The sequence below is a fragment of the Mirounga angustirostris genome, unplaced genomic scaffold, assembly GCF_029215605.1.
Source record: "Mirounga angustirostris isolate CCGP_5_RB_7025 unplaced genomic scaffold, mMirAng1.0.hap1 SCAF_9, whole genome shotgun sequence".
Taxonomy (NCBI): Eukaryota; Metazoa; Chordata; class Mammalia; order Carnivora; family Phocidae; genus Mirounga; species Mirounga angustirostris.
In genome coordinates, this window is record NW_026991717.1 from 4,844,812 (window position 1) to 4,871,750 (window position 26,939).

Genomic DNA, 26,939 nt, shown 5'->3' on the forward strand with positions numbered 1-26,939 from the left:
GAGGGGAAGTTTCTCTTTAATAAGTATTTCAGTATTAAATGAGGAAGGAATGATAGATTATTACCATTTGCAACCATTAATGAATTAAAGACGCAATGATCATCACAAGATCTTGCATGGTCCCTTCCTTAACTGAACGAGGGCAGATTTATTATGGAACCAATAAAATAGAGCAGAACTGACCATACACAAGTTCCCAGACTAGGTCAAAAAGGGCATCGTAATCTTCTGTGTTGGTGCACAGGATCACTTTCTCTGGGGGAAGCCAGCTACTATGTCCTGAGGACACGAGTAGCCCTCTGAAGACTGCCCACATCAAGAGGAACTGGGCCCCCACCCCAAGACATCTGGCACTCACTTAGCCAGCCACGTGAGTGAACCACCCTGGAAGCGAATCCTATGGCCCACTCAAGCCCCTGGATGACTGCAGCCCAAGCCAACACCTGGCTGCAACCTCACAAGAGACCAGAACCGCCAACCCAAGAAGCTCTCGTATTTCTGACCCACAGAATTTTGGGGTGATTTGTTATGCAACAAATGTAATATCCTTTTCTCTCCTTTTATACATGTTATAAATTCTCCACAATAAAATATTTCAAAATAGTAAGTTGGCTAATTACAGAGGATCCTTTAAACAATTCCTTTATTCTTGTCAGAGCAGACAACAGGTTAAATGGAAAAAGAAAGAGCAAATAAAAACTCCTTTACACGTATCTCACGGTCTCTTAGGAAAAGGTCATCATATATCTCAAGCCTCTCAAAAAACTCTGTCAGGAAGAATTATTACTATTTTGCAAATAAGAAAATCGAGAAAAATGATAGAGAAAGCAGCAATTTTTTCAAGTTGCACAGTAGTTGAAGCAGGATACAGAAAGTCTGTTTTTTCCACCATACCTCAAAGCCCTTCTGATCTTGAAATTTCTACATCCAGCCCATCAGAACCAAAGCTGCTAAGGTCCAAATCTGAAATTTTGTATGTAAATACCATCTTCCATCCCTCGCAAAGCACCTCTCCATTTCCCCTTTGCTCACCAACAAACACAGCGTCATTAGTGTGACCCTTCACACTAAGCAACCAGAAATCACTGAAGGAAGAAAAAAAATGACAAGAGCTCAAAGCTCCAATTCATATCCTAGATTTCTGTGTGACTCTGGATGGGGCTGTTCTTCAGGAAACGATCATTAGGGTTAACAGTGGATGGGATTCTCCAAATTTCTTATTTGTTTTCAGAGTTAAAGGGGGTTGGGGGAGTAGCATACAAACCACTGTAATGCTACTATATTCCCCTTCTTGTTCCCAAAGGTAAATCGTATGATTGGGTTTTGTATAATCATTTACACAAATGATCACAAAATAAATCACAAAATTAATTTCCAAATATGTTCTTAAAAATAAGTCCTAATCTTTAGAGTCCAATAGGTAATATATGTTAAAACCATTCTTTTTCAAACAACAAAATTGAATCTTCCACTTTAGGTAACTACTCTTTATTAAGTGTTTACAGCTTCTTAAGTATTGAACAGATTGTTTTACATTCATAATTTAATCCAATCTTGATGACTAGCCCCCGTGTTACAAAGAGAAAGCTTAGGCCCAGAGAGGCTAAGTGACTGGCAAAGGTCAAAGGGCAGGGAGTGGCAGGCCTGGGATTCGGACCAGACCGACAGTGTCTGGCTCCAAAGCCCGCCTCCCAACCACTTTACACAAGAGGAAAACACCCGACAAAAACCACCTAACAAATAAGGCCTAAATGCAAAGGTACTGACTTAAATTCTTCCTCTTTCTGGGTCCATCTGAGCACGGCTTTGGGCTTCCTTCTGTCAGATTAGAACGGTACATGAGAACGTGCTATTTCCCCACATCTAGGTGAAAAAGAACAACTAAAGGGCACACACACACACACAAAATCAACATAGAGGATATTTACGTTACTTTCAAAGTTGTTTCTGAGAACAGTTCAGGGGGGCGGGGATGGGGAAGACAGCCAAGATTTCCATGCTAAGGAAAGAAAAAGGAAATAGGGACTCTGGAACTAACTTCCAGGACATATTTCTCAGGCTTAAAATAGGCTTGACCTTAGGATTGTCATGAGAAAAGCCAGAACAAATGAAGTCATCATATATAAACTGTTTGTTCTCAAGAACATGACTAGTGGGCAGAGAATACAGAACTAGGTTAAGGGACGCCGATTGATCAGCCAACATAGCTCTTTCAGCTTCGAAGTCTTCCTACAGGTCACACGTTAAGGCTATGAAAGTCACTAGAGTCTCAAAGACGTTTCACGCGCCTTCAGAGGGGCTTCAACCTCAGGGCTCCTTCAGCCTCGCGCTTCCCCAAGCTAACTTGGAAAGGGGTCGAGAAAAAGGCCGCTCCCTCCGCAGTCAGTCCATTTGGTTCATTCATTTGACAACTACCAGTGGGTGTGGGCCCTGGGGCCAGTCCCTGGAGACACCCGGCTGGCAGAGACAGGCCCAGCTTCTCCACTCTCCTCGAGCTTGCAGAACGGGGGGAGAGGCAATCAAATACGCACCGACATGGAAGTCCGAGCTGTGCTCCACAACAGGGTGCCGAGAGAGCACACAAGTGGGGACCTGGACGCTGCACGTGTGGGGAAGGGAGACCCAAAGGAGGAACAGGAATGGAGTGAAAAGGGAGTAAAAAAGTACTTTAGACTGAGGCAAAAGTACATACCAAGTCCACGGACCAGAGGGACAGACACATTCATAAAAACTGGCTCAAACAGAACACATACTGAAGTTTTTAATACAAATTCTTACTGAAGGTTAACACACAGAATATAAATCATAAGTATGTAGCTTGGTGAATTGTCACAGAATGAACCCACCCACATAACTACCATCCAGGTCAAGAAATAGAACACACCAAACATAGAAGCCCTTTTGCCTTCTCCAAGTCACTATCCCGCCCTCTTCCCCTAAGGTCAGCACCATTTTGACTCCCAAAACCACATCTCTGCCTGATTTTGAACTTTGTATAAATCAAACAATATAGTTTTCTGCCTGGCTTCTTTCATTCAATACTTTGCTTGTGAAATTCACCCATGCTGCCGTGGGTAGCCACAGTTCTTCCATTTCTGCTGTCACAGGGTATTTCGTGATATGCTTCTTCCACAACTTACTCTTTTGATGGACTTGAGTTACTTCTTATTTTTAGCTATTATGAACACTACTGCTATGAACATATGTACACCTCTCTGTTGGGTGTATACCTAGGAGTAGAATTGGTGGGTGAGAGAACATGCCTGTGTTGGACTTTAGTAAATATTGCCAGACAGTTTTCCAAAGTAATCTTACCAATTTACATTCCTACTAACAGCATATGACATTTGTTTCTTGTTTGGCTAGTTTTTGTCATAACAGACAGAATAACCTATCACAGTCCAGAGAAAATCTAAACTTTTGATGAAAACTGGCCATGAAAAAACAAAGACTAAGAGTCCTTTCTCCAGCCTGAACTCCCCACATATACCCCTTTACATGAATTTCATGATTTACTACCCCAAATTCCTAAATTTTACAAGGGGTAAAGTCTTGAGACAATAAATTCCATTACAATGAGAGATCATAGGATCTCTCATACAATTCCAGGTCATAGGAAACAAACATAGAGGGACATATTTTGTTGGTATGATTATAAAATATTCTAGATCACCTACAGCCCCAAATGGCTTTCTAATAGTCACTGACAAAAGAGGCTGAGTTTTTATGTCACTTGTATGATATTAAAAGGTAGAGAGGAGAGAGCTAGAATGCTCTCCAGGCTGGCTTTTTAGACTTCTCCGCCGAAGCACAAAGTAAAAACTGCTCTTCAACCCGCCCACCCTTCTCCCCCGCCCCTAAACAACAAAACATCATACACGAACACACAGACACCCCAGGAAGAACGAGGAAAAGGGGGCAGAAATTGTGTGAAGGACACTTCCTTCCTTTTTCTTTTTACAGGACTCAAAACCTGTCCCTCCCATGTGCCCATTGTCAAAACAGGAGCCCTGAAGACAAAGGACAGGCTGGCCTGGGAGGAGGCGGCTGGGCAGTCTCATGGGCTTACTAAGGTGGAGTAGGTGCCTGGCTACTCACACCCCAGGGGAGGGAGGCTCCCCTCGTCAGGAAGAGCACAGTATCCCCAGCCAACAATGCTGGCAGACACTGCTTTAGGGAGATTCAGCAAAAGGCGGATGGCTCAGCAAGCAAGGGCAGGATGGGGTGGGGGAGGAGGAGGGTGGTAGCAAAAGATTCAGGCGGACATGTCAGTGTGGAGAGGAAGTCCATGTCAGGTGGGAGGATCTCATCCTTGAAACCTGGGATCAGAAAAGGAAATAGTGAATGCAAAGGAGGCCTCCACTGTGGGGAAACCGGGGCCCTGCAGGTAGCCGGGCTTGGACAGAGGAACAAGACCCATACCTGGCAGTGGAATTTAAGACAGGAATAGGGCCAAGGCAACAAGGTCCGGGTATGAGAAATGGGAGTGAGTCCCAGAGTGTGGAACTAGAGGGACTTTAATTTCCTCCAACTGAATTGGGGTGGGGGTTGGGATGGTTACCCAGTGAGGAGGAGGAGGGGTCTGGGGGGACAAACATAACCAAGGTTCAAGGAGAAGGGAGGGGGCAGGGAGCTAGGCAGAGCATTACAGCTACTGGCAGAATGAGAGTGGAATTCTGAAAATATATTAAAGCAGATATAATTAACCTGTATTTCACTGTCAAACACACCAAATGTCACCTGGCTTCTGACACCTTTCTGGGCCACTAACTGCGCAGGCATCAAGATTCCTGGGAAAGCCAAGTAAGCCTCCCAAAGGCCACAGCTGGCTTCATCCAGGCCCCTCCATCCGAGGAAGGCTGCTGCTGATGCCCCACGGGCACTCCCAGCCAGCCCCTCTCCCTCAGGGCCTGAGACACATATCATCCAGCAATGCCCTGGGGCCTTGACCTCAAGCTCGGTCTCGTCCACTGCAAATCCTACCATTAGCCTGGGGAGTATCACGGCTCACATGGCAACACCACCACCTCACCGTTCCTTCATTTTTTTTTTTTTTTTTTTTTTTAAAGAGAATGAGAGAGAGAGAGAGAGAGAGAGAACACATGAGAGGGGATAGGGTCAGAGGACGAAGCAGACTCCCCGCCAAGCAGGGAGCCCGATGCGGGACTCGATCCAGGGACTCCAGGATCATGACCTGAGCCGAAGGCAGTCGCTTAACCGACTGAGCCACCCAGGCACCCATCCGTTCCTTCACTCTACCTGTGGCTGCAACCTGCAGCCCACCCCCCTCCACTCCAGGCCCCAGGGCACAGCTAACACTCAGGACTTCACCTGGCAGGGCGCCCACCGGCTCTCAGGGGACCACAACTGCCCGAGGCACCAAGCCTTCCTCATATCTCTTCGCATTCATAGTAAGAACCACTATTAAGAAAAACAACGAATGATAGGCAACATTAGGGAGGGTTTACTACGCGCTGTACACAATTCAGAGTGCTTGACACACATCAGTTCGTCTACTCCTCCCAGCACCGCTAAGATACAGGCGTCATTATTACTGTCACTTTACGGACTTGAATCCGAGGCACAGAGAGGCTGAGTAATTTCCCCAAGGCCCCACGGTTATGAACTGGCTATCAAGAGCTGGGATTTGAAAAGAGGCGGTCTGGCACCAAAGCGAGCACTCTCTCCCCCGCTCTCATTCACTTCGTCACATGTTATCGAACACAGGGAAAGTATGTCGGCGCATTACGGCCGAGTGTTCACACTCGTGCGAGGGGCAGCCGGGTCAAGATGCAACGTCCCGAGCGCACCAGGCCCCCGTCCCCCCTCCCAGGAGCCCTGTGCCGGCTCCTAGCAGCGGACGTCGTCCTGCCAGCCTTCAGGGGCCCCGCTCCTGCGGCTCTCGGTCTCCGCGCGGCCACTGCCGCCCGAGGCCCCGTGCTGAGCGGCTCTGCACACGGCAGGGGGCTCGCCTCGGCAGCCGTCGCCCCGCGCCCCGCGCCCCGCGCCCCGGGCTGCCAGCCAGGCCTGCTCCCGCTGCTCTCCTGGCCCCCAGGCCTCGCCCGGTGCGCCGCTGCCGTCCCCCCGAGCCCACCGGCCGCGGCAGCAGCTGGCGCACCTGGGAGCGGGGCAGAACCCCACTTCAGGTCAGCCCCCAACAGCTCAGGCCCACACGCTACTGACGAAAGAGCTCACAGCCCCCGGCAGAGCGGCGTACGGATGCGGGTGTCCCCACGCCGCTGGCTGCCGGTGCTGCCCGGGGGCCTTCGCTAGAGCCCCGAGCAGCCTCCCCTCCTCGGAGGGGCGACTCCGCGCGTCCCGCGCCTAGCTCAGCCCCCTCCCACTCAGCACACGTGCTCGCTCCTAGCTCAGCGAGCGAGCCTAAGGACATAAAATCAGCAACTTCAGAAGGCAAACTAGGAAAAAAAAGTTACTTGTTACAAATGACAAATGCATTAATATTCCTTCACTTTTTAAAAATCCCAAATTGAAAACCCTCCAATTCTCGAATACGAAAAAGCCAAAGTAACAGACAGTATACAAAAGATAAATTACAAATGGCTGATTAACATTTGGGAAAAGACTGACCTCCACTTGTAAATAAAATTGGCCAAAATTAAAAACTGGTAATACCACATCCCCCCAGACAGACTAAATTTTAATTCCTGAATCAAATCGGCAGGGTGCCGGGCCTGCTTGCTTTGGCCTCACCTGAAGCCCATGTATAGCACTCTGCCCCCGGCTTGCATGAGGGACATTCACTACCAGCTTTATTATGGGAACACTGTTGAGATCCTCATCCCTTAAAATGGGCCCAGAAGAGTAATTTCTTCAGGCCTCAGCTCAGAAACTATACTTCTCCTGAGGCATGAGCTTATGCTAATCTCAGGAATTCTGGGACTGTCTTCCTATGTGTTGAGGCTGTGGAAGCTCAGAGCCGAATGTGGGGGACCCCCACCCCCCACCCCGGCAACCAGGCAAGTCCCTATGGCACAGACTACTGACTTAACGGATTAGCCCACCCGCTGTGTTCCACTGGCCCCAATTCCCTTCTCTGTCCTTTTCTATCTTACTGTAAGTATTCTCTACGTTACCTCAAATCCTTTTGAAACAAAGCAGGGTAGGGCAGTTCTAATGATGTGGTTTTGTCACCCCTCTGCTGTTCTCCATATCCTGAAAGGGATGAGTCAAGGTTGGGCTTCCATAGTTTACATTTGCTACGCTAGCTTTAGGAGGTGTCCGTGTGCTGGGCTAATGGCTTCTGGTTGTGCAAATTAGCTTCTTGTACAACAATTCCTAAATACTTAATAGGTTATTTCCAAATGCCTTATTGAATACCACGTAATTCTCTCAAAATGTTCTTTCAGGAAGACCATATGGCATTTTTTTTCAAGATGGAGGTGCTATAAAATCAACAAATTTGACAAACTGTTCAAATTCCAAAAGGGCTTAGAACATTCTAATTCAAGAAATAAAGAATTCCTATATGATACAGAAATAATACTCAGCAATAAACCAAATGCATTTTACAATATGTATGATCTATCTATTCCATACACTTTCCTGATGAAAAAGCTGATTTCCAAGAAGTTCCTAAAATGAAACATTGGGAAAAGAAAGCACATCAACTATGTTCTGTTCAATCTGGTGGAAGACAAATAAAAGGTCGTAATTTATATGTCAATGAAATTATACACCATTCAATCCAGAGAGACATCATTGTCTAAAGGTAGAAAAAATTAGAATGTTAAAGAACATAGTTGTCCCAGCTGTAACTCCAAGAAATTGGGAAGTCAAACGAGGCTAACATCAATTCAGACCCTGCTTGGGTGCTCAGGTATTCAAAGAAACATCAGAGACACGCCAGCAACAAAAGGAAGCAGAACTGGGGCACCTGGGTGGCTCAGTCGTTAAGCATCCGCCTTCAGCTCAGGTCATGATCCCAGGGTCCTGGGATCGAGGCCCGCGTCGGGCTCCCTGCTCAGCGAGAATCCTGCTTCTCCCTCTCCCACTCCCCCTGTGTGTGTTCCCTCTCTCGCTGTGTCTCTGTCAAATAAATAAAATCTTTAAAAAAAAAAAAAAAAAAAAAAGGGAAGCAGAACTTAGAGATCTAGACTGAAACTTTTTCTCTCCCTGCTCCCCTTTCATTTCACAAGCTATATCAGTCAGGAAGCTTTTGGTTTTAAGTAAAGAAAATTAACCTCAAATAATTATCCAATAGATTTATCATTCACGTAAACGCAAAGTCGAGAGTGAGATCTTGTAAGCTTCAGGCAAGGTTCAGTAGGACCCCAGCTCTGTGACTGCAACTCTCGGAGCTTATTCTCACCCAGGAGTTGGTTTTGTCCTCATGGGGGGGGGGGGGGGGAAGAGATGCCCCCACCCACTTCACAGTCTGATTGCGACCATTTAGGTCACATGCCTACCCCTGAACTAGTAACTGGGACCAGACAAATCCCATGACTTAGGCCTGGGTTATGTATCTAATACTGACCCGATAACTGGGGCAAGGAGGATGTTACAGACCACCCTGGAACTGGGGGTGGGCTCAATCCCACAGAAACTTTACAACTGCTTTGCATGGGAAAGAGGAAAAGGGAAAGAATTACAGATATTACCAAAGAGGTATGGCAAAGATTGACAAACTGCTCAATCCCAGTTCCTCTTCTCCTAAGGCACACAGATAGATCGTGTTTCCCAGCATTCAGTAAAGTTAGGTGTGGCCAAGTGGCCAATGGAATGTGAAAAACGAACACGGACCACCTTCCAGGTCTGGCAACTAAGAACCCTCTACCACCCTTCATCTCTTTCCCCTTCTGTGAGCTTGCCCATGCAAACATGCAGAGTGACCCTGGGAGCCATGTGTTGAAGATGGCAGAGTCACAGATGGAAGGAGCCTTGGTCCCTGAATTGCCACTTTGAGGAGGGCTTTCCACTGTGATCAGGAACACCTATTTTAAATTTTACATGACTAAGAAACTTCTACCAAGGTTAAGACTTTTGCATATTTTGGGGTTTGTTACAATAGTCAGCCTATCCCAACAGGTGAAAAAATCAAGGCCCACAAGGTTGGATGCCTTACCCAGGTTATAGTCAGCCAATGAATCAGAAACACAAAAACACTGGATGCAATGATCTTACCAGTGGAAGGCAAAAACAGAATCGAGAACATGTCCTAACTACGAATGCACTGGACAAAAAGAGAAGTAATGAGCAATAGGGAGTCCTTGAACATCTCGCAGGCAGACTGGAAGAGTAAGGCAGAAGGTCAACTGGAAGCCCTATTTCAAAAGCTGTTGAAATTTTCCCACAAGTTGTTATCCATTCTTCTCTTAGCAAACAGAATGGAAAGTTTCTCTGATAACTCAGAACACAAACTCCTCAGAATGAAAATTAGGAACAGTAACTCTCCTTACACATACAAGTGGTATTCATTCTTAAGCCGAAAAGCATTGGGGGGTTTGGACTGGACCCCAGGGCGGGGGCAGCTCTGGCTCTGAGCTGCAGTCCCTTTCTTAGAGCGGCTCCTCCCTGAGCACCACTCAGGGTTGGGAACGCTGCACCACCAGGCAAGCCACCCACTGGCTGCCGGTGCGCTTAGCCAGGCCCTCTTCGGTCCTTCCAGGGACTCCTATCCTGGAATTAAAGGCAGGGGCTCAGTCCCTCTCCATTGATGAAGTTGTTACACGTGAGGCCAACAGCTGTTGGTGGGCACTTTTCCTGCTGAGCAGAAAAAAACAGCCCACGAAAATGAAGAGGGCACTATGTGAGAGCGGGAGAGAGTCCTCACTTTGTTCACCCCAGAGCTAGTATACCCCCCGTCCTTCCCGTGGTGTGGTTTTGTAAGCCGGGTTATAGTGGCCCACGAGTTTCACTTCTGGCCTCAGCTGGTTTAGACCGGGTTGATGTCACCCACAGTCAAAAAAGAATCCTGACCAATATAATCAGGAAAACTGTCTGAAAAAAACAGAAAAATAAGCAACAAAAAATCGTGATATCAAGAACCTCAAAAAATAAAATGAAAAATACAGAAATTGCAAAGTCTAGTATGGACTCAGGAACCAAGCCACTGGGTTTGAACCCAAGTGCTCCCTCCGATCACTAGCTGTGAAACCTTGGGCATACCGTGCAATCTCCCACTTGCCTCGACTCTCTTACTCTGAAGGGCGAACCTTTAAGGTAACACCATGCCCAAGGATGTTCATAAGGATTACATTAGTTAATACATGTACTTAGAACAGTACCGGGTATGTAGTAAACATTCAATACATGAAAGCTTTATTGTTATGTTACATCAATCTTAGTTGATTTCCAGGTTAGTGACCCATGTGTTAGTTAAGGTGTAACAAGGTAGACCAAAATAAGCATCAAATTGATCACAGAAAAGCACGTTTGTCCCACCTAACCTGACACTCAGCAGCACACCATCAGATCCAGAAGCTCTTTTATTTGTAATAAAAGGGTAATTTCTTCAGGTGCCCACCATGGGGAGGCCACTTCTGCAGCCTCAGACCCCCAGGTACTTAGCAAAAACAGGCTGTGTCAGCCACCAGCGTGCTCCTCTAGCCCAGACACTACCCATTCTCTGCTGCCCTCTTCAGTGCCCCGGTCCTCGGGGCCACAGAGAAGCAGCCAGGAGGGCAAACACTGTTCCAGAATAGCCCACAGGGACCTCTCTATCCTCTGGGCAGACATGACATTGACTGTTTGAACCCTTCATCCTATCTTAATCTTCTCTTTCTCTCTCTTAATGGACTACCACAAACACAAAACTCCGAGGGCATTTCTTCCAGACATAAAATACTTCCTCCAACAGTTACCTCCTTCTTAGAGCTCTACCTTCATCAACGTTCTTTTGCTACTTCTACTGATTAAGTTAGGGAGATTTTCTCAGCAGAGTACTTGTGAGCAAACTGCACAGTCACAAGTCCAGAGGCCATTCGTCCCTGAAAGGGAGTACTGGAGGTGCTCAACACATAAGGCACGGGATGAAGCTGGAGGGGGGGTAAGAGCCACATGTGGGCTGGGCTCTGTAGGTTAAAAAAGAGTCTGAATTTGATACTGGGGAGCCACAGAGGGTTTTAAGCAGGACAGGACACAGTCAGACTAGCATTTGATCACTCTGCCCCTTCTCTGAACCTCTGTTTGTAGGGCAGATCCCCTGGCCCTCTGCATGTGGGTTCTGGTTATCTGGGACCCAGAGAAATGCAGTCTCAAGACTTGTTGTACAGAAGAACAGCTTAGGTGGGGTAGACATTCCAAAAAATTTCCTCATAAGGGAAAAATAACAGGAAGGTAGACCACTTTAGCAAGTTGGCTCTGCAGTAGTAAAGAAGGCTAAGAAGGGGGGGGGGGGGCGGGGGCAAACTCTCATGCCACCATTCAGCTGACTCCAAAGCAATCTGGTGAGGAAGAGCCAGGGCCCATTGTAAGTGTCATGGTCAGAGGGCTTTCTAGAACCTGGCTATGGCATAGGCATACTGCTCCAACTGGCCAGTGCCTTCATACTGAAAGAACAAGTTCAATTCATATTAGCCCTGACCGGAGAGAGCCCCTCCAGCCAGCCTACCTTATTTTACTACGGCAGAAACTGAGCACAGTGAGCAAACTACACTGTAGCAAAGCTAACCCCATAAACAACTGAACCTAAACCAAAACCCTGTGATTACCCAAGAGATTCACCGTGGGATCTGAAGCAGTCCTACATTGCAGAAATATTCTTGGCCTCTCAAGACAAACACAGCTTTTGGCACTGAAAACTGTTTTTTGGTTTACGGGCCAGAAAATCAGTGCACCCCTGTTTATTTTTCCATTATCAGTATATTCGGCAGCACTGAAAGGATTTTAACAGAGCTTCCTTCTCTTCTGACCCACTGGTGAGAAAACATTATTTTGATCAATAAGCAAAGAGACACAAGAAAACATCTACCACTTCAATGGTGTATAACAGATTAGAAGACATCTCCTATACCTTCTGTGTTCGCTTTACGTACAAGGAACTGTGACTCACACAGGAGTGACATGATTTGCCTCAGCTCCAAGTACCAAAGCCAGAATTCAAATCCAATTCTTCTGATTCCAATTCCCCTGCCCTCTTTGACTATTATCACAGAAATGGTATGTTCATATTTCTGAACAAGCACTGCAGAATCAGGAGACAGAAAGACAGACAATTAGAGGCAAGCCTATGCTCTAAGGAGTGTATCATCTGAAAAGGAAGGCTACATCTTCACTCATCTCCATGTTACCTGCAAATGCCTAGTGCAGTTCCTGGCCCACAGGTAAGCACCAGATAGAGGTGTGCTGAATGTGCGATTATAGTGACCCAGTTCTTTGTTATCCAATAAAAAATTAGCAACCTCTGTATCATGCAAACTAGAGTTTTCTATGTAGATGGAGAACTGAGGGAATGCCTGCCATGGGGAAGAAGTGAGACTAGAAAGAAGACCACTAACACACTTCCCAACTCGTACTCTCTGAAAACTCATCTCACCGTAGAGATTGATGTCTAATGGAAGTACTGATTTTTGTCAGTATTAAAATAAGTTTGCTCATATTGTCAATTATCAATTTTCACCACACAGTGTCTGAGCCTTTTGTAAATACTGCTGGACCCAGTGCCAGGCTGACCCCATGCCTGCCTTCACCCCAAGGCAAGGCTTTATACTACAGCTCAGCTCATTTGGAATCTTTGGCTTTTCAAGACCCTGTTTCTTAACACTAGAATAACAAAAAGACAGCATAAAGGCTGAGGGAGGAAAAAGGAACAAGACTTCCTGCTTTTATCTAAAAATATTGGGGCAGCAAAGGAAGCTGCTCAAATGCAGTGAATGACTATGTAAATAATGTAGGTTTTTACTGCATCCAACTCTGAATGCATGCGTTACAAACTAAGAAGAAAAAACACACATCTGTACAGGCTTTAAAATGAAAACAGAACCATTTTATAATAATCAAGCAACTCTGGGGCGCCTGGGTGGCTCAGTCGTTAGGTGTCTGCCTTCGGCTCAGGTCATGATCCCAGGGTCCTGGGATTGAGCCCCACGTCGGGCTCCCTGCTCAGCGGGAAGCCTGCTTCTTCTTCCTCTCCCACTCCCCCTGCTTGTGTTCCCTCTCTTGCTGTGTCTCTCTCGGTCAAATAAATAAAATCTTTAAAAAAATAAAATAAAATAATCAAGCAACTCCGCTAATGATATCCAAGCTCAGAAATTCCAGGTGTTCAATTTCTTTACTGCTTCTGTACAAGAAAACCACTGGACAAGAGTATACTTTGCAAACCTGAACTGGACAGTGGTGCGGGAAGTTTGACGCCCAGGCAGCTCAGTGCAATGACCAGAGGTCCGCTTCCTATGAATATAAAGGTACCGGGGATAAGGGGCAAGTGCCAGGTTCAGGTACTTGTTCAAGCCTTGTCGATACCTGCTGTGTGATCTTGGATCCTTAAATCCTTAAAGCCTTAAATCCCTTAGGGCTTCAATTTCCTCCTCCATAAAACGAGAAAGAGGGATATGGTAAAGTTGAAGGTCCCACTAAGGAATAAAGTTCCAAGAAAATGAAAATGTAACTTACCTGAGCCAAGTTTATCAATAAAAATGTTTAATAAAATAGAATTCTTTTTCATTATATACTGCTCGAAAGTCTGCCCAAACAGAATTTCTTTTTTTAAATCAATACTTAAAAATAGGATTTATTTTTAGAAGTAGAATCTAAGGATATGTTCACAGATATGCATAAACGCTTGTATAAGAAGACCATACATGGCAGCATTAGTACTGTCCTATAAATTACATTTTGAAGAAATTTTAAGGACATGGGAAGATAGTTGTAATTTATTATTAAATTTAGGAGTCAGGATATAAAACTATATAGAAGTATTTGTTTAAAACTTACATTTAATATTTAAATTTAAAATTTCCCATGCATGCACAGGAAAAAAGAATGTAAGGAGTTATTACTATATATATTATATACAAATTAATATAAAATGTTAATAAGGGTTTCTGTTAGGGTATAAAACTGTAGATGACTTTGCTTTCACTCATGAATACAGAAAACTGAACTTCAAATTACTACAAACTGAATTCATAGTAGTTGACACTTGAACAACATGGGTTTATTTTTTAAAGATTTATTTATTTATGAGAGAGAGAGAGAGTACATGTGCACAAGCAGGGGGGAGGGGAGAGAGACTCTTAAGCAGACTCCCCACTGAATGCAGAGCCTGCTGTGGGGCTCGATCGCACAATCCTGAGATCATAATCTGAGCCAAAACCAAGAGTCGGATGTTTAACTGACTGAGCCACCCAGATGCCCCAAACAACATAAACTGGAAATTCACTTATACACAAATTTTTTTCAATGGATATACTACAGTATTGTAAAAGTATCTTCTCCTCCTTATGATTTCTTAATTACATTTTCTTTTCTCTGAAATATGTGTTAATCAGGGGTGCCTGGGTAGCTCAGAGAGTTCAAGCCCCATGTTGGGCACCACACTGGAAGTTGAGCCTACAAAAAGAAAAAAATACTGAAATATGTGTTAATCAACTATTTATGTGATCGATAAGACTCCCAGTCAAAAGTAGACTATTAATAGTTAGCTTTGGGGGAGTCACAAGTTATACATGGGCTTTTAGACAGGCAGGGGGTCAGCACCCCTAATGCCCATTTTGTTCAAAGCTCAACTTTATATTTTTAACTTTTTAAAAAAATTATCTATAACAAGCAAGCAGGATTTATTTTAGGAATGCAAAGTTTTTAAAATATCAAAAATCCAATTAGGCCATGTCACATCAGTAATTCCAAGAAAAAGCATGTGATTATCTCATTAGATGAAACAAAAAGCAAGGGTCGGGGGAAGGCTTTTGATAAAATCTGACATTTGCAATTTTTAAAAACACTCATAGAAAACAGGGACTAGAAAGCTATTTCCTTAATGAAGTATATAAAAGCACATGGTCTTAAAAAAGCAACAGCCAAGATCACACCTAAGAGTGAGGAACTGGACATACAACCATTAAAATCAGGATAAAACAAAGATGCATGCTAAAAATCATTATTATTGACAATGTTCTGAAACCCCAAAGCAATCCAACATGGAAACACATTAAAAAGCATTACTTTGGGAAAGGAAAACCCCAAACCATCAGTCGGCTAATAATGTAAACATTTATCTCAAAAAACCCAAGACACTATGCACTTAAGATTTATCTATTTCACAAACAAATGAAAAAAAAATCAACTGAACAACTATAGAATATTTAGGAAAATTCAGCCACATCAACATATTTTATCTAATTGAAATAGTTAAAAGATTTAATTTAAAAAAAGATTCTGGCTCCAACAGAATTATCCTAGAAAGACGTGAAAATGTGTAAGATAAATGAACCATAAATATGTTCATGGACAGAAGAATTCCATAAAACTATCAACTCTTCTCAAATTACAGTGGATTAAACTCTAATATAATCAAAATCCCCCCAAAGCTTGGGGGTAGATCATAACCATCCTAATACGACATGGAAAAATAGACAAGGATGGGTTAAGGAGGTTTTTTTTTTAATGGGACCTAACGAGAAAAAGGATTAACATTACCAGACACTATGAAAACATAAAGCCATAAAAATGAAATCAGTGCAGTAATAGTACCAGCGAGAATAAATAACCAAAAACAGAGAACCCAAAAATATGATACAGGTGAAAGTATAAACCAGAGGGAATAAAAATAATTATGTACATAAAAGGTGCTAGAACAGTAACTCGCTATTCTGAAGCACTAAGATCCTCCCCTCACACCAAAATACCTAAATACCCAAAATAAATGCCAGATTTAAAAAACTAAATGCTGAAATTAAATAAACACACAAAAATATTTTGACATATGAATACTTAATTCTATCTGGATGAATAAGGACTTACGCTTAAAACAAAGGAAGAAAAATCAAAATTGTCAGTGTAAAAGAAAAGCAATACAATTATAAAATCAAGCAAATGGAGATAAAACACTGAATTATTATACCTAAATTGAGGGGCACCTGGGTGGCTCAGTCAGTTAAGCATCTGCCTTCAGCTCAGGTCATGATCTCAGGGTCCTGGGATTGGGCCCCACGTTAGGCTCCCTGCTCAGCGGGGAGCCTGCTTCTCCCTCTCCTTCTACCCCTCCCCCCACTCATGCTCCCTTGCTCTCTCTCTCAAATAAATAAGTAAATGAAAAATATTTTAAAAAAGAAAAAAAAATGGGTGCCTGGGTGGCTCAGTCGGTTGGGCGACTGCCTTCGGCTCAGGTCGTGATCCTGGAGTCCCGGGATCGAGTCCCGCATCGGGCTCCCTGCTCGGCAGGGAGTCTGCTTCTGCCTCTGACCCTCCTCCCTCTCATGCTCTCTGTCTCTCATTCTCTCTGTCTCAAAAAAATAAATAAAATCTTTAAAAAAGAAAAAAAACTAATTTGAAAGTATACATGAGTTGTGTAACTTGGGGTTTGATTTTGTAGTGATACACTTTCTGGATCTATCCCCTAAAATGCTCCAAAACGAATACTGAGCACTCCTAGCACCTAAACTGGAGCTTCCAACTCCATTTCCCACTAACAGCACCAGGGCACCTTGGAGAAAAGGCCCATGTCTGGTCCGGGACAAGGAAGGTACAAGCTGAGCCTGGGACAACCGGAGGTGCTTTCAAAATGAATAGAATCATGTCAGAAGGATACAGAAGGCAATCTGAAGGAGCCCCCAGTGGCCAAAGGTTTTACCATTTCAGTCTTAAAAAAAGAGAGAGAGACTATAATAGATCCAAGCACATCCAACCAATGAAAATCCCTATGTCCACAATTACACTTTATAAAAATGGAAAAAAAATAACAACATATTCATTCCCATTGGAGGCAGCAACTCCTCAACTATTAAAACTGTTAATTAAAGGGGAAAATTTACCCTGCCTGTTTAATAGGAACTATATTTTATAGTAACCAAATAGCCCTGGCCCCAACTGATGAAGGAAATTTTCACTTTGCAGAGAACATTAACTACTGCAGGTAGAAAAGTAACTGAATTAGGAAACATCATCCATTAACCCTGATCAGAACTGTTATTTTAAATAAGGATTATCGATTGGTGCTAAAAGAGCGGCGGAATCTAGGTGACTAGCCTCTGGTGAAGTGAAAATTCATACAGTGCTGAGTGCCACACAGATCAATTTCTGTCCTTATGAGGGGAACCTGATTCAAGAGGGAGGGCTCAGATTCTCATCACCCTAACCCAGTAGTCAATCTGACCATCTATAATGGTGGGTCAATCAGATATTTTGTGTCTTCTCACTTGATTCATGGATCACTAATGAAGTATTCTAACCCAAAATATGTAACTTTCATCCATTTTAGATAAAACTTCTAGTTTACAAGAAATATAGAGGAAAGAAGGATAGCTAAATGACACCACAAGGAAACAATAAGACAAATTCAGAAGTTAGGACAAATTGGTCAGGTCTCTATAAAAAGTCAGTGTAACAAAAAAGTGGTGGGTAAGGGAAGGGATGTGCTAGGTTAAAAGAAATATAAGGATCGTAACAAGCAAATACAATGCAGGGAACATTTCTGAGATCATAGGGGATATCAGTGTGCTATGCTACGGGTATTAGATAAAACATTACTAAAATGAAAATGTACAGATTATTGGCTGAAAAAAAGTCCATTGCAAAACAATATGTAATTACAGTGGCTTCTCAAAAAGTTAAAAATAGGGCGCCTGGGTGGCTCAGTTGGTTGAGCGACTGCCTTCGGCTCAGGTCATGATCCTGGAGTCCCGGGATCGAGTCCCGCATCGGGCTCCCTGCTCGGCGGGGAGTCTGCTTCTCCCTCTGACCCTCCCCCGTCTCATGCTCACTCTATCTCATTCTCTCTCTCAAATAAATAAATAAAATCTTAAAAAAAAAAAAAAATTAAAAATAGAATTACCATATAATCAATCAGCTCCACTTCTGGGTGTATATTTACTCAAAATAACTGAAAGCAGGAACTTGAAGAAATCTGTATGCCCATGTTCACAGCAGTATTCACAATAATCAAAAGGTAGACACAACCCAAGTGTCCATCAGTGCATGAATGGATTAACAAAGTGTGGTATACGCATACAGTGGAGTGTTACTCAGCCTTAAAAAAAAACATGAAATTCTGATACATGCTACAACATGGATAAATCTCAAAGACATATCAAGTGAAATAAGACCGTCACAAAAGTACAGATACCATGTGATTCCCAGTTACCTAGAGTAGTCAAAAGTAGAATGGTGGTTGCCAGGAACTGGAGAGGAGGAAGGAATGAGGAGTTGGTATTTAATGGGTAGGAAGTTTCAGTTTCGGAAGATGAAAAGGCTCTAGAGATAGATGGTGGTGATGGTTGCACAAGAATGTGATTGCGCTTAATGCCACTGAACCGTCCACTTAGCAATGATTAAAAGGGTACATTTTATGTTACAGTATACTTTACCACAATTTAAAAAAAAACAGCATTACTACCATATGATCTAATTTCAGTGAAAAAAATGCACATATATGAACAGAAAAAAATCTGGAAAGATACACGCTCAACGATCTCCAGGTAGTGAAAACTGCATTTCAACACTTATTAATGTTCTACAATACCTGTACCACATACTATTTCTGTAGTAAAAGCTGACGTTATATAAAGCAAATAGAAAAAACATGAGCAGTAAACTTGATTTCATAAAAATGTAAAATGTCTGTCATTTTTTAAAAAACACACCCAGTAAAATGGAAAAGGCTACAGAAAAAGATGTGCAATAAGCATGAGATCAAAACTGAACTCCCAAACGTACTTGAAAAAGCTCTTACAAATAAAAATTTTTACACTCTAAAGCCCAAATCGAGAAATGGGAAACAGACTTTAACAGAGAAATACCAACACTGCTGAAGAGGAAGTTCAAATATCTAATACACACTTGGAAAAAATAGTAATAATAATAATAAACAATAAATGAAATAAACTCAAATTAAATTACCAATAAAATACCATTCTCTCACAATCAGATTGTTGAAAGTGTAAAACGTGCTCTCAGATGTTCCTGTGATATTAAAATTTGATCACATCTTTCTGGAGGGAAATTTAACCGTATGTATCATGTGCTTTTAAAACAGTTACAATACCATGAACCACTAATACAGAAAACATAGATGAATCTCAAAACCAGAGTGCTGAGTGAAAGTGTTACATAAAAGAGTACATACTATGGAATTCCACGGGGGAGGGGGGTTCTGGAGTGAGGACAATGTAGTATACCTTAACAGAGGTTTGGATTACACAACTATACGTATGCATTTGTCAAAACGCAGCAAATGTACAATAAGTATTTGTTCATTTCACTACAGTATGTAAATTCTACCTTAAAAGAAAAAAAAGACTGAACTCTTAATTAATGATATTCATGTTGTAGTGTTTCAGAGAAACTGCACTGATGTCTGCAATTACTTTTTTTTTTTTTGCAATTACTTTAAAATGCATCAAAGAAAAAGGAGATGGATGGAGAGAAGGACGGATAGATGGACACATGTGATAAAGCAAGTAGAGTGCTAATGTAAAATACAGGAGCTGGGTATACAAGTGTTCACTGTAAAACTCCTTCAAGAATGCTGTATATTTGGGACAGCTGGCTGGCTCAGGTGGTACAGCATGTGACTCTTGATCTCTGGGTCACAAGTTCGAGCCCCACATTGAACATATAGCTTACTTAAAAAAAAAGAAATGCTGTATATTTGAGATTTTTCATAATAAAGTGTTAAAAATACAAAAAAAAAACCCAGTGAAGAGCCATTAGGCAAGCCTCCTGGAGTGCTGGAAATGGTCTATCTTGATATGTTATATGTGGCACACCTGGGTAAAATTTGTATCAAGATGTACACTTTGCTGACTGCATTTATACCTCAAAAAATGTCTTAAATTAGCAGCAATCAGAATAGGACTTTAAAGCACATATAATTAATATCCTCAAAAAAATAAGGGAGTATGGTGCAACCAAAACACACGAATAAGCAGTAAGGAAGAGAACAAAGCACACATTTTGAACACAAAACCCGTCCAATTTAAGAGCTCGACAGGCTGGAGAGTGGAAGAGACCTTGAGGACTGAGCCAGAAAGCTAGCTACAAGAGTAGCTTCCACAGCCCTCCCAGACTACAGCACAGAGATGGGAAAGAAAAGCAGAGACACAAAGGACAGATCAAGATCATCTAAGTCGGGCGCCTGGGTGGCTCAGTTGGTTAAGCGACTGCCTTCGGCTCAGGTCATGATCCTTGAGTCCTGGGATAGAGTCCCACATCAGGCTCCCTGCTCAGCAGGGAGTCTGCTTCTCCCTCTGACCCTCCTCCCTCTCATGCTCTCTGTCTCTCATTCTCTCTCTCGCAAATAAATAAAATCTTAAAAAAAAATTTTTTTTTTAATTAAAAAAAAAGATCGTCTAAGTCCCACCATTTGGACAGAACCGCAGAAGGGAAATGAACAAATGGAAGAGGGACAACATCTGAAGAAATAATAGCTCAATGTTTCCTAGAACTAAAGAACAAAACTGTTCAAAAAATAGTTTTAATTACAGTTATTTGAAGTAACCTACATGGATGTAAGGAAACATACCACCGTTTTATGAGAAGCTACTCCTGACTGTGCAATTTCAGTGACTGTGCAACTTAAGCGATCCTTGCTCCTTTCCCTATTTTTCAAGCTATCTACAATGAATGTTACTTTTACAATGAGGAAAAGTCAAAGTTTCCTTTTATAAAACAAATCCAGAACCGAAGGACAAGAGAGGCTTTTTTAAAAACTCTCACCTTGGGGTGCCTGGATGACTCAGTCGGTTAAGCGTCCAGCTTTGGCTCGGGTCATGATCTCAGGGACCTGGGATCGAGCCCCACATGGGGCTCCCTGCTCATCAGGGAGCCTGCTTCTCCCCCTGCCCCTCCCCGGGACCTCCTCCACCCCCTAAGGGACACACAGGCTCTCCCTCTCCAATAAATAAAATCTTTTTAAAAATTAAAAATAAATAAATAAAACTCTCACCTCTCTTTCGTCTGGCTTCTGCCCTATGCTGTTATATAGTGAACCTTTAGGTGGTCACTGCAAACTTGGGCAAGTCATGTGATCACTTTAAGTTTTTGCTTCTTTAGGTCTTCAACAGGGACAATAAAATCCCTCCTTCCTACCTCACAGGAGTTTGGGGAACATCAAATAAGATGATGTATAAAAACAGCACTTGGTAAACTGTAGAGCGCTGTACCAATGGCGACATGTTATCACAGTCCTTCCAAGCCAGTAAACCCCAACCTCTGCTCTGAGTCGCCCTCCACTGCCCTTGCCCCTCACTCCCCACGTCTGATCTGTCCCCCAGCCTCCCAGCTCTTCCTTCGCTCATTCTGTCCTTTCCCAAACCACCGCACCGCATTACCTATACCTGGTCTTACCCTAGGCCTGAACCACAGCCACCGCCCCGTGGCTAGTGCCCCACTGCTAGCTTTTCCTCCCCCCCAGCCTCTGCGATCTCCTCCTAAACTTAATCTTCATAAAATAGGTCTACCCTGTAACTACCCTGCTGAAAATGAAAAGCCTTTAGGAGTTGTGGAGGTTTACAGGATGGACTTCACAAACTCCTCCCCCCGGCTTTTAGGCCCTCCCTCCTACCTGTGGTCAGGGTCCCCAAATTCCGCAGAACAAGTCAACACCTCCCACCCCCATGTACATCCCCCTATTCTCTACTATCCAGGTCCTCCCAATCTTCCCCAGGCAGGGGCGAGGGCTCTGACCTGGGCTCTCTCTGCATCTTATGACCAATCCAGACCAGGCTCGTGCCTCTCCATCCCTCAGGTGCCAGCCTCACTTCCAGCTCAGAGGCCTGCCCCACCTTTCCAGAGAAGACTGACTACTTGTGTCCTGAGGGCAGGGCCTGGCACAGTCCTCCTACATCCTCTAAACTAGGCGCTGGAAATTAATCTGTTAATCATTTTAGTACTTAAACTTTCTTTGCCTAACTGAATTTCATAGTAATTACTTCTTTGGTTTTCTGTGTAGCTTTAATATCTATATGTATGTCCTATATATTCCCATATAATACACTGTTCAGCTATTATGCTTTAAAAAGTTATACTTTATAAATTCTTCTGTAACTTCTTTTTCTCAACATCAAGTTTTTGAAATTGATCTGCTGACACCTGAAGCTATAACCCATTCATTTTCAAAGTTGTGAAGTATCCCTTTTCAATATATTTGAATATATCACAACTTATTTATCCACTATACTGCTGATATTTGAGTTTAATAAAAAGGTTGCTATTAGAAGCAATGCTGTTATGAGCATTCTTGTACATGTTTCCAGTTCACATGTGTGTTTCTAAGAGTGAAACTGCTAGGTCATAGGGTCACACGTTCATCTGTACCTGGTCATGACAATGGGTTTCCCAAGTGGATGAATACGTCTACCTACAGTGTTGAAGACTGCCTCAAAACACTGTCAAGCTTTTAAAGGTTTGCCAATTCGTGGGTGTAAAATGTTGTTTCATTGTGGCTTTAATTTGCATTTCCCCAATGAGCTCAAACATCTTTTCATGTGTTTATCAGCCATTTGGTTTCCTCTTAAATAACAGGCCGGTCTGTGTCTTTAACTGTTTTTCAACTGGGCTGTCTTTTTCTTAATTGATGTGCAGGAGTTCTGTATGTATTCTGGATACTAATCCTTCATTGGTATTATGTGTTACAAATTTCTTCTTCCAAACTATGGCTTTCCTTCCTTTTCACTCTTTTGATGAGAAGTACTTTATTTTAAGGTAGTAGAATTTATCACCCTTTTCCTTTATGGCAAATGGTTTGTGTAACTTGTTTAATAAGCTCTTCCGTACCCAGGGGTCATGAAAGGATTTATATTTCCTTTTAAGAAAAAAGTGTTACAAACTTCAAAAAGGAAGTTACATAAGCGATCAATAAGCACATAAAAAGTACTCAAAATTATTAGCCATTGAGGAAATGCAAGTCAAAACCACAATGAGAAACCACTACACATCCACGAGGATGGATAAAATTAGGAAACTGATAACACCGAACAGTGGCAAGGATGTGGAGCCACTGAACTTTTATTATACATTGTTGGCAGGAGTGTGAAATTGTAGAACCATGTCAGAAAAGGTCAGGCAGCTTCTTAAAAAGCTAAACATACAGCTATCCTATGATCCAGCAACTCCACTCGGTGTTTCCCTAAGAGAAATGAAAGCATATGCCCACAAAATAATTTATACTAGAATATTCATAGCAGCTTTATTCTTAATAGCCAAAAATTAGAAAGAGCCCTGTTGTTCTCCATCAACAAGAGAATGAAGAAGTGGACTGGGATCTAGTCACAACAAAATTACTCCTTAGCAAGAAAAAACACGTGACTAGCATGTGCAACATAGATGAATCACAGAAATACTGTGCTGAGTACAAGGAGCCTTATACAAAAGAATACATATTTTAAGATTCTATTGCTAGGCAAAGATAATTTATAATGGATAAAAATCACAACAGTGGGGCGCCTGGGTGGCTCAGATGGTTGGGCGTCTGCCTTCGGCTCAGGTCGTGATCCCAGGGTCCTGGGATCGAGTCCCACATCGGGCTCCCTGCTCCTTGGGAGCCTGCTTCTCCCTCTGCCTCTCTCTCTCTGTCTCTCATGAATAAATAAATAAAAATTAAAAAAAAAATCACAACAGTGGTTGCTGGCAGGTGGGGTTAGGAATGGGGAAGGAGCACAGAGAACTTTCCACTGGGGGACAGTAATATTGTGTATCTTGGCAGAGATTTGCATTTAGACAGTATATACATTTGTCAAACAAAAAGGAAACAAATTTTGAACTCTAGTAAGTGACAGGCATACTGAAGTGTTCAGGAGTTAAGTACAGTGATGTCTGAAACTTTGAAATTCATGCAAAAACAAAACATTGTGATGGATAATGGGATAGAAAGAGGTGATAACGCACATAGAGGAAAATGTTAACTGCAGAATCTAGGTGGGAGGTAGATGGGTACGCATTCTTTCAACTTTACTGTATGCTTAAAATTTTTCACAATATTAGAGAAAAGACAAAAACATATTTTCAAAGGGAAGAGATTGGCTTTTAAAAAAATAAGCGGATATATTTGAGCGAGCTTGCCTTTGAGAGAGGCGACTCAAAGAAAAAGCCCAATCCTTACACGTGCTGGTGCCTTGGAGTTTGCAAAACGCTTCTACACAGATTATTTTAAGTGATCCTCACCTAAACCTGGGTATTCTGGTCTCATTTTATGCTTGAGAAAACCCGGGATCGGAATTTGGCAAATATCACACAGCCAGTGCCTGACGGAGCTGGACCCAACACAAAGGTCTCTGGCTCTTCTGTGGTCTTTCAAACACACCTCACTGGGGAGCTACCATCCTCCCCGAACAGCTGAAGGCAACGTGCAAACTGCTGGCGTGACCAGCCCTCTGGGCCGCCACCAGCAGAGTGCGAGGAGCGAGGCGGCTCTTGTCCCCAGCAGCACAGCGGAGACAGACACAAGCAGACAGTGAAAAAGCATGATTTCACCGACCCAAGGTCTACTTCAAACCCATTCGGCACAAAAGCACTTGGCAAGCCCCACTCCCCCGGTTCTTTGAGGCCATCTTCAAAGTTTAGGGAGATCTGTGACATCCTTCCGGTCTGTGTAGATGGACAGACTGCACACGACGCCTGTAGCTAAGAAACAGCAGTACAAAACTTGTCAAAACACTTCTCTGTCAAGATATTCCACCACTCTTCTTACCAGAGCAGAACAAAAGTAGAACAGAAGGAGGGGGCCCAGGAACATTGCTCAACCCTAGTGCAGCCAGAACTGAAGGCAAAAGCTTTAGCAATCACCCAACACATTAATCACTGGCTTCAGGGTATTTTGGCTTTTTGTGAAAGCACAGACAACACACCCCAACAATTTTTGTTAAATTTAAATAAGGTGAGAGAGCCCTGTGGAACAGGAATAAAAGCCCTCCCAGCCTTAGAGACTGGTGTATTTATCCAAACATTCACTGAGTGTACTAACCACTTTGGGAAATGTAAGGAATCTAGGACACAGTCCTTGTCCTCAAGAGGCCTGTAATCCCACCACAGGCTCAAGTCAGATCTCCAAGGGCTGCAGGGGAAGATCCTAAGAGCAGAGAAAAGAGAGTACAAGTACAACCAGGGGCTCAAGAAAGATTTCGTCAGTAGGGCCTTGAAGATGCACACATGCAGAGCTGGAGGTAGGGAGTGCTGTGCTCTGGACAAAGGCTGATGGGAAGAACTAGCTCCAGGGGGGCTCCTGGCTAAGGAAGGCTACCTGAAGCCTGGGCAGGAGGAGGGGAGAGTGAAAAGGCCTCTCGAGGGAGGCCTGCCAACTCATGTCAGAGAGCAAAGAGAACAAACGAGAAGGCCTCACAGATGCCTGACTTCAGTTCACTGGGGCAGGGCCAAATATGGCTTCGACTCTCACAAACACAGGAACCTAAGGCAGGGCTGGAACCAATTTCCCCAGCAGGTCATGACTTAACAAAATCCTGATAATGTGGATTCAGGATACCTGCTCAAAACCCAGGTGGACCTGCGACATCTGCAACCTAGAAGAGAGCCAGAGGATGGGAAATGTAATGGAGATAGGGAGTAACAGAGAGCAGCCCAGGAGCACTGGGTTTGAAGAGGCTCACCTGTATGAGCGTGGGTGAGTTTCTAACCTACAGTACTTTATCTGCAAATGGAAATGACACCAGTCACCTCACAGGGTTGTAAGGATTTCATGAGATAACATCTGTAAGACATTCAGCACAGTGCCTGCAACATCAAAAGCATCCAAGAAATGGTGGATATTATGACTATGAATAGTCTGCCCTCCAGGAACTTCTGAGTCCAGCGCCTCCTACCACCTTACTGTATTGAGAAAGCAGGCTGAAGCCACTGACCTTGGACAAGACCAAGGGATTACTCATGTTCTAAGAAACTTCGCCCTCTCTTCTTTTTGATGTTAATTTTTAAAAAGTTTTGTCCTTTAAGGCATTTTACGTTATTCTGAGACATCTGCCTCAACCTGCAGACTCACATCATGAAACTTCCCCTATTAAAGGGCCCATCCCAAATGGGCAAGCTGTACAAAGGGAAAAAAAAAACAAAAACAAAAAACAGTGTCATAAGCCATTTCACAGGGAACATTTGTGTCAGAAGGGGACCACAGGCCTTATCCCAACCCTCACTTCAGCAAGGAGGGTCTGGGCTAGCCCAGCACACGTCTGTGCTGATAGAGTTGAGACATTCAAAACATCTATCTTAAGAACCACACTTCATGTTAAGGTGGTAATGATACTAAGCACTAAAACAATATAGAATATAAATGCAAAGTATTTTATATATATAATAAGAATTCAAGAAAATGAAAAAGCAGTACCTACAGCGATAAATTATAGTCACGTATTTCAGGAACAGAAAGTTAGATCTCATTTTGTCAACTACACTTTCCGAAGGAAACTTTCAATAATTCCATAATCCACCCAGAGTCAATGTCCCCTAGTGGGGGTAAAAAATCAGGCAGGTCACGCAAAGAGAAATTTGCTTTAGTTAAGGGAAACAGAAAAATTTGATTAACCCACTCTGTACATTAAGAGCAAGCAACATATTTTATTCCATAGCTAAGAAACACCAAGAAACCACTAAACTTGGGGGGACATCAAAGCTGGTAAGTCTGGTCAGTTTTGAGGAGGAAGGGAAGAAGGGGAGGAAGGTAGTAAAAAAAAAAAAAAAATACAAGAAAACTGGGGGAAGGAGAAGAGAAGGACAGAAGTGAAGACTAGCGACAGGATGGAGAGTGGGCGTGAGTAGACTCTGAGCGCTCAGGCCAGGAACCCTCCGGGAGACGTCAGTGTGTGGCCCCCTATTACCTGTCA

At 43.2% G+C, this 26,939-nt stretch overlaps 1 protein-coding gene across 5 annotated transcripts in view; it reads right to left on the bottom strand.

Moving 5' to 3' along the window:
• PDE8A (phosphodiesterase 8A) overlaps positions 1-26,939 on the bottom strand; it is a 143,416-nt gene that overhangs the window by 111,724 nt on the left and 4,753 nt on the right. Inside the window, exon 1 of one of the 5 annotated variants that reach the window (XM_045899331.3) lies at positions 895-1,823. The exons of the other annotated variants lie outside the window; for them this stretch is intronic. The gene's annotated coding sequence lies outside the window, so the exon portion shown is untranslated. Of the gene's footprint in view, positions 1-894; positions 1,824-26,939 lie in introns of those variants that run through there. 5 annotated transcript variants of the gene reach the window in all.